The sequence below is a fragment of the Equus asinus genome, chromosome 1 (assembly GCF_041296235.1).
Source record: "Equus asinus isolate D_3611 breed Donkey chromosome 1, EquAss-T2T_v2, whole genome shotgun sequence".
NCBI classification, from domain to species: domain Eukaryota; kingdom Metazoa; phylum Chordata; class Mammalia; order Perissodactyla; family Equidae; genus Equus; species Equus asinus.
In genome coordinates, this window is record NC_091790.1 from 161,662,175 (window position 1) to 161,674,773 (window position 12,599).

General features: G+C 35.9%; 1 protein-coding gene across 1 annotated transcript in view; it reads left to right on the plus strand.

Annotated features, from left to right (window-relative positions):
• ITPRID1 (ITPR interacting domain containing 1) overlaps nucleotides 1–12,599 on the plus strand; it is a 114,948-nt gene that overhangs the window by 58,441 nt on the left and 43,908 nt on the right. The gene's annotated exons all lie outside the window — the stretch shown is intronic.

The following is a 12,599-nucleotide window of genomic DNA, read 5'->3' on the forward strand; positions in this document are numbered from 1 at the left end:
TGGTGTCAAACACATCTTTTTCATTACAAAGTGTATGTATGGGTCTCATTTTGCTAAATGCTGTTTAGAAATTATGCATTAGTAATTATAGGGTCCTGCTGATTACATAAATTGTTATCCTGCTCTTTGAAGTAATTACCACATAACCTGCATTGAGGTTTATAAGACAAAAATAAGCATCTGTTTTCCATTTAATTGAATGCTTCTCAATGAAGCTGGAGGTCCCCTTGCCAATAGGAACTGCCTTCCTTGACATTCAATTAAGAGGTCTGCTGATATCATGTAAGTCATGCCAATCATTCCACAAAATGATTTGAGAAGTTATGCAAAAGCACTCATCTACATTTAATCTTAAATTCAGAGAGCAAAGTAAGATAGTTGAAGGTTAGCCTAATGAAGAAAATCTAAATTATAGTAAAGAAAATTTGATTTTATTACTTTCAAAAACATTATTGGTAAACCAAGAAAAACGAGGACTGAGAAAAAATAAGCAAAACTAGTTCAATTAACAGAGAAAGGGAGAAATTATTACTTTGATATATATATATATGAATGAATATATATATATAAATAAATATATATTCATATATATTCATGAATGAATTTTTGACTCAAAGTTCAAAAGATGACTTCATTCAAAAGAAGAAGGCACATGGACTGTTTTGACCTATAGGATATGGCAAAAAGTGATGCTGTCCTATTTCCAGAGCATAGCCCTTAACCCACCTGGCTTCTTCCTGGCTCTTAAGATACCTGCTCTTGGAACATTGCCTCTGGAAACTCAGCACCCATGTTGTGAAAAGCCCAAACCACATGGAGATGACACATGCAGGCACTCTGGTGGACAGTCTTGAATGAACTCCCATGTGAATAAGCCATCTTAGATGTCCAGCCCAGTCATATTTTCAGATGACTCCAACCCAGATGCCATTTGAATGCAACTGCATGAAGAAATCCAAGTGGCAACTGCATAGCTGAGCTGGATCAACCCACAGAACCATAAAACATAATAATAAATTTGATTTTAAGCCACATATATATACACAAATAGACAAAGGCATGTGATGAACTCCTCAAATACCTTTAAAACTTTGTTAAAAGAAATTTTAAAGACTATATTTTATCTACTCATGCACAATACTTTGAATATTAGCTTAAGAAGTGTATTTAAACATTTTTCTAATGATTTTGAGCAAAACCACCTCTTATAAAAGGTAGGGACCAAAGGTCACAAATATACCATCCTCCCTTCACTCCTGAAAAATTATCACTGAAATGACAAAGGAATATAAATATAAAGAGGAAATATATAACAGTGCCTTTTAAAAGGGTGTAGGGGGAGTCAACTATCCACATTCCAAAAGCCTTGAGGAATTTGTGTGGGACATATTGTGGGTGAATTTGCAAACAACTCTATAGGAAAGGCTCACTTAAGGATTAAGGAGACAACTCCACTGTAGAACTGTACTAACACATTAAGGTGATAGTTTCCAAAAGAATCTCACTTAACTCTCAAATTGGACAAGACATACATTACCTGTCACTTTATAAAATCAGCGAACACAGCAAAATTACCACAATAAGATCTAGCAGTTCACACTCAGAGGCTATTCAGAAGAAATGCTTACCAATAAAAGAATGACTACAAAGAATCATTAGAAATCCTCAGAAATGAATATTCTCAATGAGATGTATGAAGACGTTGTGTCTATGTAAGAGAAGAATCTCCATGAGTAAACATTCCTTGCAGATAAAATACACAATGTTTCATTCTGTTTCTTATAATAGCAGAGTAACCCCTAACAGGCCAACCCTCTCACAGATAACTAAACTCTGGACAAAATAGTTTAAAAACTCCTACCTAAAGGCACTGGAGAGTGACCAAAAGCAGGTAGATAGTGGCGAAGCCATCAATACTTGGAAAAATGACACTGGGTGGGTTTCCTGTTTAAGTCTTTTAGCCTGAGGGCAGGATCTAATTGACCCCATTCTAAAATTTTTATAGAAATTAGTAGTCTTACTGGCTATAAAAAATCAGAAGACAGGGTTTGGCACAATCATAACAGCTTGAAAGTGAGTGGAGAAATCTCAGCTAGAAGAGAGCCAGAGAGGAAAAACCTCAAGGTCTGAGTGTGAAATCTGCCCAAGTCTCTAGCCAATTCTTAGACTAAACATACATGGAGAAGACGTCAAGAATCTCAGCTAAGGCTAAAAGAAGTGGACTGGTATTTCCAATTGGAATTCAATTCCAGCCAGTTTTCCTGCCTGTTAAAATAGCATACCATTCACCATGTCCAGGTGCAATAAAAAATTACTGGAGTATGAAGAAACAAGAAAATATATACTATACCCAGGGAAAAACTACAATACAATTAATAGAGACAAACCATGAGAAAACTCAGATGTTGGAATGAACAGATAAGCTTATTATAATCATACTGAAGGATGTAAAGGAAAATATGCTCACAACGAATGTAACAATAGAAAATCTCAAAAGCAAAATAGAAATTATAATAAAGAGTGAAATAGAAATTCTATAAATGAAAACTATAGTTTCTAAAACACCAAATTTATTGGGTGAGCTTAACAGCATATAGAAAATGGGAAAAGAAAGACTTGCTGAACTTTGATATATCTCAGTAGAAATTACCCCAGAGTCTGAAGAACAGGAAAAAAAAAGACATTAAAAATTATATGACGGGGCTAGTCCGGTGGCACAGTGGTTAGGTTTGCGCACTCCTCTTCAGTGGCCTGGGGCTCACTGGTTCAGATTCCAGGGATGGACCTATGCACCACTTATGAAGCCATGCTGTGGCAGGCGTCCCACATATAAAATAGAGGGAAATGGGAACAGATGTTAGCTCAGGGCCAATCTTTCTCAAAAATAAAAATTAAAAAATAAAAAATAAGAATTATATGAAAAAAATTATCTGAGTCTCAAGAACCTGTGGGACAATATCAAAAGATCAAATATACATGCAGTTGCAGTCAGAGAAGGAAAGGATAGAGAGAACTGGGCACAACAAAAATTGTGAAGAAATAATGGTGGAAAATTTCCCAAATTTGCTCAAAGATTTACATTTTCAGATTCAGGAAGCTCTGCAATTTCCAAGTAGGAAAATACACAGAAAACCACACTTGAACTGTGTTATGGTCAAACTGATAAAAATCAAAGATAAAAAGAAAATATTTAAAGCAGGTACAAAAAAATTACATGTTGCGTGCAAAGGAATAAAGATTTGAATAACTAAAGACTTCTCAATAGAAACAATGGAGACCAGAAGACAGTAATGATGGACTAGATTCTATATGCAGCAAAAGTATCCTTCAAGAATGAAGATAAAATAAAGATATTTTCAGATAAAAGAAAACAAAACCATTATCAGCATACTTGCACTGCAAGCAATGCTAAAGGAAGTTGTTCAGACTAAAGATGGACAGTGAATTGTGGTGTTTGTACCATAAGTCAGTGTAATACATATGACAATTATAGCATGGAGGATGGGGAGATTGGTAAAGGACCAATACAGGTGCAAGATTTCTACATTTTACATGAAGTGGTACAATATCATATTTAAGTAGACTGAAATTTTAAGGACATAGAACAACCACTAAAAAATTACAGAGGTATACCAAAATGCTAATAGAAAAATTGAAATATAATTCAAAAAAATACAATGAAGACAGTAAGTGACAGATTGAATACTGCAGGAAAACAACTGAATTATAAAAGTAGGAGACATGTGTGAGAAATTATTTAAGAATTGAGTGGAAAAAGAAATGAATATAATAAACAAAATGTCAAGGAAGACAGAGCCAAGGAATAGCACATAGATGTAACAGGTGGTTAGATTTGGACTCTTCTTGTCTTAGTTTTGACTGAGGTTGTAAAGATAGATATCAGATACAAAGTCAATGTGTGACAAATCTATATAGGCAACTTTTCTAAGGAAATTATAGGAACCAGTTCCACTACTCCTGAAACTTTCAGCCCACCATGTATATGAAGAGGGGACGAGTTGCAGAGAGAGAGAAAAGACTGATAAACGTTATTTCATTGGCCAACACTAATGCCCTGCTGTGTCCCCATTCCATCATTTGGAGGAGGATTGGGGATGCTAACATTCTTACCCTGAGCAGTAAGAAGTCTTTACGGAGACCACTCACAGAGCAACTTATTAAATTTAACAAACATAGTCACAGTGTGACAGGGACTGTTCTAAGCATTTCACATGCATTATATTGTTTAATACTCAAAATAAACCTTTGAGATAGGTGTTATTATTATCGCTATTTATTAGATGAGGACACTGAAGCACAGAAAGGTTAAATAACTTTCCATAGTCTCACAGATAGTAAAAAGCGGTTCCAAGTTTCAAATTTGGCCCATCTAGCACCAGAGTCTGCACTCTTAAGTACTGCACTGAACAACTTTGAAATGACTCCTCCACAGCGGGAAGACATATGGTTCATGCATGAGAACAATAATGCAGCCTGTAGAATGGACTATGACTCCAGGTTGAGAACTGCTCAAGAGCGGGTCAAGAAGGCAAGAGAAGAGTTGATCACAGTATACTGTCAATTATAAGATGAGCAATTTTTCCCTGAAATCAAAATACATCTTACAATTGATGGCAGGTCATAATTTAATTGGCAGAGGTTTCTTTCTCTTTTTTAGTGGTACATAAATAGGGAGAGTCTTAAAATTGATGATATCCAACACCATTTGATGACAATGGACATAAAGAAAAGGTAATGACACCTGACAAAACTCCTGACCCTGCAGGGAATCATATTTGCACAGCCATGACAATGTAAACGCTGTTGACTGGTTTTCAGCTTTGAGAATTAACAGAGACAAGTAGGGAGACTTAATTCTGGTCACATAAATTGGGACTATCATGAAACTTAACACTTTGAGGGTAGAAATATAGCTGTTGAGAAGTGGTAGATGGCAAGTCTGAAGAAAAGTCAGAGAAAAGGATAGGGACTTTCCTCCAAAAAGAAAACTGACAGCACCCAACCTGGGTGACCAGGGAGTGGTTTCCACAAAAGTATGAGCAAGCTTTAGCAAAACCAACGAGTGGTGTCAAATCTTAGGTTTAGAAATGTTAGGGAGAAATTACCACTTTAGGACCGTGTAGGGGCAAGGGAGGGAATAGTGCCTGGAACCTGGAGTGAATAGCTGTCTACAAAACTGTGACTGTCTGGAGAGGTAAGTGGCCAAGCTGTGGATGACCTAGCAGTGAGACAGGTAGGAAAATAAATGCTCCAAATGCCCTTTCTTCCTGTCCTCCAATCTCCAGGGGCCAAACCCAAGCTGAAGCCAGAGATCAAGGAAGCTCATTGAGAGTCCATAGGGGACACACACAGAGCAGGGTGGAGAAGAAAGAAGAGTGGATCTGGAGAAGAAAATAGAAAATATTCAGCACAGGGCACTAGTGTCTTCACCTTAGATAGAAGACAGGCAGAATACTGATTAAAACGGATGAACCGAGAAAGAGCGAAAAGTATAGATAGATGATCGATAGATAGGTAGATGAGAGAGAGAAAGAGAGAGATGATAGATAGATGGATGATAGGGACAAACGGAGGGGAGTAGCAGTGTAAATTAGCTAAATCTTATCCTTATAATGGAATCAGATGGATCCAGATTCAAATTCTGGCTAGTTTCACTGCTTAAAAAACTTGACCTAGTGCAAGTCAACTTCTCCAGGCCTCAATTTCCTCATTCGTAAAAAAATAGCAACATAATTTATAATGTTGTTGTGAAGATCAGAAGAGTTAATTCATGTAAGGGGATTAGAAGAGTATCTGGAACATATTATTGTTGTTGCTAATAAGTCAAAAAATAGAGATGAAAGTATATTATTTAGAAATAAACTATATAACCAAAAGAATCACAAGTGGAAGGGATTAAAAGCAATTACCTTCAGGGAATTTCTTTTCATTATATGGTCTTCAAGTATTATCTTATTTTTCTTATGTGTATGTAATACTTTGATTTAATAAAAAAATAAATAAATATTGCCACAAAAATAGTTTTTATTAAGTCCAGGCACATTAATGAAATAAGAACACCTAAACGTCATGGTAAAATGTATTAAGTAGAAGGATAAGGCAGGGAGAGGGGTAACCCACAAATTTCCAGGAAGAAAAATACAGATTGCTTACAAAGTGAAAAAATTTAAACTTCTCATTAGCAATACTCAATGGCAGATGGGAATAAACAAATATACATACAATATAGAAGTAGAAAAATGTGAACCAATGATTTTATACCCATCCATACTCTTTTCTATATGGAAGGGCAGCATAAAGTCATTCTCAAAGGAGGACTCATGAAGTATATTTTTCACTACCCTTCCGGGACAATGTCCTGACTGATTACAATGTTACTCAAAATAAAGTACTCTAGAATAATTAAAATAGGGTATGGAAAAAATGAACTCAAGTGAAAAAGCCAATAAAACATACCGCTAAAGTCAGTTAATTATTGTTAAAACTTTTGAAATAAGTAAATAATTACAAAATAAGTTGGAATAAAAAATAAAATTTACAATAATCATTTGCTTACATTCTATTTTGTTACAACAAACTACTGTGAAAGGTGGGACACAGGATGAAAGAGAAGTAAAGACAAAAACTAATCAGAGTTTATAATATTAAAATCTAATAAAGTATACTTCAAGGTAAAAGAAAATATTAAAATGAGGAGACTTTTAAAAATTAATCAAAATTTTATACCTCATTTAAGATTTAACAATCATGAATCATTGTATTCCAAGGAATTAACATCCAATATATCAAGGCTGATTTTATGAATTTGTAAAAAGTCCCTATAAATCAATGAGAACAACAACAACAAAATCTTATTAGATTAATAAGGAAAGAAAATACATAGACAGTCCAAGGAAGAAATATACAAGCTCCATAAAAATGGTAAAACATGATCGATGTCTCTGAAACTAAAGAAATGCAAATTTAAACCATAATGATAACGTGTTTCACTTATCAAATTAGCATACATTTAAAGGTTTAATAATACCCAGTGATAATAAAAATATAAAACAAACACTCACCCAGTGTTGGTTGGAAGTTAAATCAAAATTACTTGAAGTATAATCTGTCAATGTCGCACAATTTTAAATGTATGCAACTTTGATGCAACTATTACAGTTCTGGAACTTGACCTATCAAGAGACCCAAATATACCTACAAGGATTTTTACTGCAAAAATGTTTATAACAACTCGAGGCAGGCTGTGTTCCAAAATATGTTTGCTTTAAACAATTATTGTATATCCTTACATTACAAAATCTATTCAGAAATTATTTTGAAAAATGAGGCAGATATTTATGTGTTGATATGGAAAGGTCTCTGAGATATACAGTTGTGAAATGAGGGAAGAACAATATGTGCAAAAACTTCTCTATAGACACCTCTTTGTGTTAAAAGAGTATATCTATTTCTACTGAGAGGAAAAGTATGCATAGAATGCTTCTGTAAGAATGTATAAGGAACTGGTAGTGGCAGAGCCTCACCAGAAGGGGGACTAATATTTTAAATTAACTGGCATTTTTTGCTTTTCTTTTGTTACCATGTGCATATGTTATTTTCATAACATTACTTAGCAAAAAATTCTGGCAATACTATAGGAAGTTGACACAATAAAAATGGGAGATTTTGTTGTTAATTCCCTGCTCCATTCCCCATCACTAGTCCAAAACTTTTGTGCTCTTTTTATTTTTTTAATTTTTAAGTAAATATTGTCTATATTTAAGGTGTACAATGTGATGATTTGATGTACATATACACAGTGAAATGATTACTATATTCATGTTAATTAGCATATCATCTCTTCATATAGTTATCTTTTTTTGTGTGTGTGATGAGTGAACATGAAATCTGTTAGTAAATTTCCAATATTCAGTACAGTATTATTGACTGCAGTCATCATGCTGTACGTTAGATCTCAAGACTCACTCATCTTGCATTACTGCAGCTTTGTACTCTTGGACCAACATCTTCCTCCACATCGGGAGATTTTAATATTCCTCTCATCTTTTACAGAGCAAGCATGAAATAATAAAAGATGATAGAAAATATAGTAATATTATAATTGATAACATGCACTTAATAGAAAAATCTTGAAATAAGTCTTTTTTGCCAGTATTCTTGGAATATTGGGATATTTATTAAAATATCTAACAATTTGTAGATGCAAAGATTATTTCACAAGATTTCTTATACACACACACTCATACATAATGTATAAGCCACTTTTCATAGATATAAAGGCAGTAATATTTGAATTCAATAATAAAAATATAAGCGACAGTTTCCTCCTCCCAACAAACAAAACAAAACACCAAATTCAGGGCTTGAGGACTGAATCTTCCATCCTAAAGTGCAGAAAATGCTAAGCTAAAACTATAAATTCAGATCATTTAAATAATGATGAACGTCTCATATAAAATTGGAGAACTGAAACAGTAGCAATAATCTGAGGCAAATTCATAGCAGTAATTTCACTATCAAATAAGAAAAAACTAAAATAAATAAAGTGTTTGCTTCACGAAATCGTAACAACAATAAAATAAACATAATAAGATAGAGATTAATAAAGAAGTAGAAATTAACAATGTAGGAAGCAGAAAACAAGTGATTTGATAAGTAAAATCCAAGCAGTAGTTTTTTTGTGAGAAAAAAACAAAGCTATCAAACAGTAAAAGAGAGAAAATGCATATTAAAAAATTAGATAATCAAAATAAAATTAGAGAAAAGACATACCATTGATATAGAAAAGAAATTATATAATGTACAAAACCCATTTTTAAATTATAAAGGAAGCCTAGTACAACTAGTGTAGTTAAAACTAGAGATAATTAATATGAAGGATATTTTAGAAAAAATATATATTTATATTACCAAATTTCATATGGGTATTATATTACCAATATTTATGTATACATTATATTTAAAACAAAAATAATAACAAAATAACATAATAGAAAGGCAAAGGAAACTAACACCATAGGGAGAGAAACAAATAAACAAAAATTAAAACTTACCAAAAACTACTTTTGAGAATAAAAAACCAAAACTGTTATGTGTCTAGATTGGGTATATTTGGGGATTTAGTGAGAGCTAAATTATTAAGGTTTTCCTAATAGGATTTTTGCTCCGAAGCAGATTTGGAAAAGGCAACTTTGAAGAGGTACCTTTTATATCTTGTCTCCTGGTTGGGCTTCTTCTTCATCAGTTACCACTAAACTAGATTCTGTTTATGCTCTTTCACCTTTTCTCTTTCTCTCTCTCATCTTTCTGTTATTTCAAAGAAGCTGGTATACTAATTTAGAACACCAAAAATGACCCCTTCTCCTTTCTTAAGCCAACAAATTCCACAGTCCCTGCTACTCTTCCTCACCATTTTCTCTGCCTGTTACCTCTTCCCTTGGTAAATGACACCTATACAAGACTAATCTGGAGAAACTGGAGCCATTTTCTCTCTTATGCTAAATTGTGTTCTGCTTGTGGGTAGGAATCTTGTCTTATTTACATGGTATCCACAGGCCTACCACAGTGCCTGACCCATCAGGGAACCCTGTACATACTCGTTGGCTCCCCACATTGGCCATGTCACCATCTGGGCTTCTATTGTCTTAGCTAGAAGTGTTCCCATTCTAATTCACCAATGGTGAGTTAACGTTGCAGCAGTGCATTATGGGCAGAGTATAATGACTGTCTTAAAAGGTAGTACATGGTATTTTTAATGATTTTACTGGCGTAGATTTCGGTATTTATAAATTAGGAATGTATCGAATTTGCATACTTCTTTCAAATCTATGAGTTGGTCGTTTATTTTTGCATGTTGCATTTAGTGCTAAGTAATATAGACTTAACTCATTTCAGTTTTGCACACATTCCGGCAACATCTCTCAGAAAGCTGGTTTACCTGAATGTACGTGGGATCTGTTGCTTAATTATATACCAATCAGTTACAATTACTATTAGGGAGCAGTTCACTGTTAGTTAACAATTTACATCAATACACAGATTTGCAGTGTCCTGAGCAGTTTCAATCACGTTACTTACTGTAATCATCACGCTATTCTTTTCTCTTTAGAGATAAGACATCAGCAAACTAAATAACTTGTCTAAGTTTGCATAGCTGGCAAAGGGAAGGACCAAAATTCAAGCCAGAATCTTTTGAATTCAAATCTAATCCTCCTTTCATAGCGAATTCATTCAGTCAACGAATATTTAATAAGCACTTATGCATACAAGAACCTGTTCGAGGTGCTCGGGCTACAAATGGAAGCAAAGCAGAACCTAGTCTCATGGAGCTTGTAAGTATCAGGAGAAACCAATTAATTATTGAACTACAATTGTGATAACTGTCATGAAGAATAAGGAAAAGATGAATCGAAAGCTGCTAACATCCAGGAAAGAGCCAAGTACAGATTTGAATGCCTTGCTAAAGCATTCCTTTAAATTCTTGGCAGCTTTTATTGAGCGCCGACTCTGTGCCAGGTGCAGTTCCAGGCACTTTACATGCATTAAATTCTTGAATCCTCGCTTGGAGGTGAGTTCCATCATCACCATCCTTACTGCACAGATGAGGAAACTGAGGTAGACAGATTTTGTGACTACCCATGGCCACACACTTCAGAGCCCCTAACTGCCTTTTGTTTCTGGTTGCCTTCTGAATTGACCTTGAGACAGTGCCCCTGGTCATAGCTCTTAGCGCTTGCCTTAAATCTAGTGCAGAAAAGCTACTAAGGTAACTAAATTGCTCAAAGATAAAACAAACATAGACCATGAGACTCAGAAGATACTGATTTCTGTAGTAACCTTCTACACATGAATCTTTTGACATCAACGGTTTCATACCTGCTTTATCACCACTGGCCTTCCCTGATGCTGTGGGCTGCTAATGTGATGGTAAAAATGGACTCTGCTGGCACTGAGAAGAGGGGCCGGGGCACCCATCTCTTCTGTTGTTTGGTTTGGGTGGTGGTATTTGTTTTCAGGGAATTAGCACACAGGAAAGAGACATGGCCAAAATGAGGGGAACTGATTGCCGGTGACTGCCTGTTCAAAGGACAGATTAAGACCAGGACAATGGTGGAGCACAAGTCTCAGTGTCACTGTCCCTTGGCTTAGTCGCCTGGCCTCCATTTGAGTCCAATTGCTTAATTTTCTGCACACCCCATGAAAGCCAATCCCCAGGCTACTGTGTGTCTTCTTTATATTTCTCCATAATGCAGTCTCTGGCTGTTTAACTGCAGCAGCCTTTATGATAAGGGTTGTTTGTTTTTTTCTTCCTTGGCAGTAGGCAAAGACTTAATTTTAAAAGACACACTCAAACTCAAACAGCCCTGAACGACTTACACAGAAAGCAGGGTGTTTTCTAGGCTTGTTTTTGAAATATTACAATTTTTTTATTAGGCAATTTTATCATTGTTATAAATAAGTAATTGTACTGGGGAGAAGGGATAATCCTTATTTAATTAAATTCATCTATACTCCCAGGTTGGCAGCAACAAGACATATGTGAGACTAATACCCACAGCCTGCCTCTTTGCATGTGCAATTAAAAATTCGCTCTACAGTAGCACTGGCAGTTTAGTGTTGCTTTTGGCATTTACAAATTCTTTTATTTTGTGACTTTTTTTTTTTACCATACACATATGCTGGAGCAGATGTTGCTTATTTGTTGTTTATTCAAATCTGTAGGCTCTGGCAGCTAACTCCATTGTTCTGTAATGAAGCTTTATTCACTGTCCTGTATTAGGACCCAGTGCCTGCACGCGAGGCTGCGTTAGTTCCCAGTAGGACGCCACAGTTATTGCCCTTGTAGTTGGCTATTTATAGTTGGAAGCTGGCATTGGGGGAAAAATCGACAACAACAAAGGGCTGGGTGGTTACCATCGAGGTGAGTGAAAGGGAGCAGGTGGGAAGGTCACGCCGTAGTGCTGTGCTCTCTAGTTCTGCCCGGTGGCCTCAGCCTGGCATCCAGACTCATCTGCTGTGGGGATTTGGTGTCTGAGGCTGGGAAGCATTTCCTTCCTGCTCTTTCTCCTCTTTCCGTTTCTTTTTCTCTCTCCAGTTATTTAATTTGCTCACAAGCAGGGTGTCTATTGCATCTCCCCACCCCCACCCTAGCTCCTTATTTCCGGTACTTCTGTAAATTCGTTGACAGGCGCACGTAGCTGGAGGAGCTCTGCCCGGTGCAAAACTATTTCTTCCATATATCACAGCCTCATCACATCTTTCCTCATCCACATACTGTTTCTGGCTGCCCGTGTCTTGGGGGTAGCCACACTTCATAAAGTCAAGAATGTCAGGCCCATGTTGACCGAAATAAAGACCTGCTGATCCCTAGAGCTCCAATGCCAATTTGGAGACGTTTGCCTTCTGGAAAACCCCTGTCTTGGCCAGGAGGCAATCAATCAGAGATGTAACCACCTCCATCTGGCACATTATGACATGGAACCTCACTATTAACACATTTGTGATTCATCTTGTCCCAACGAGTGGTGCCAGGGATCAAACCACATCCTCCCTCCCGTGGCAGCTGGGAGCACTCTAGC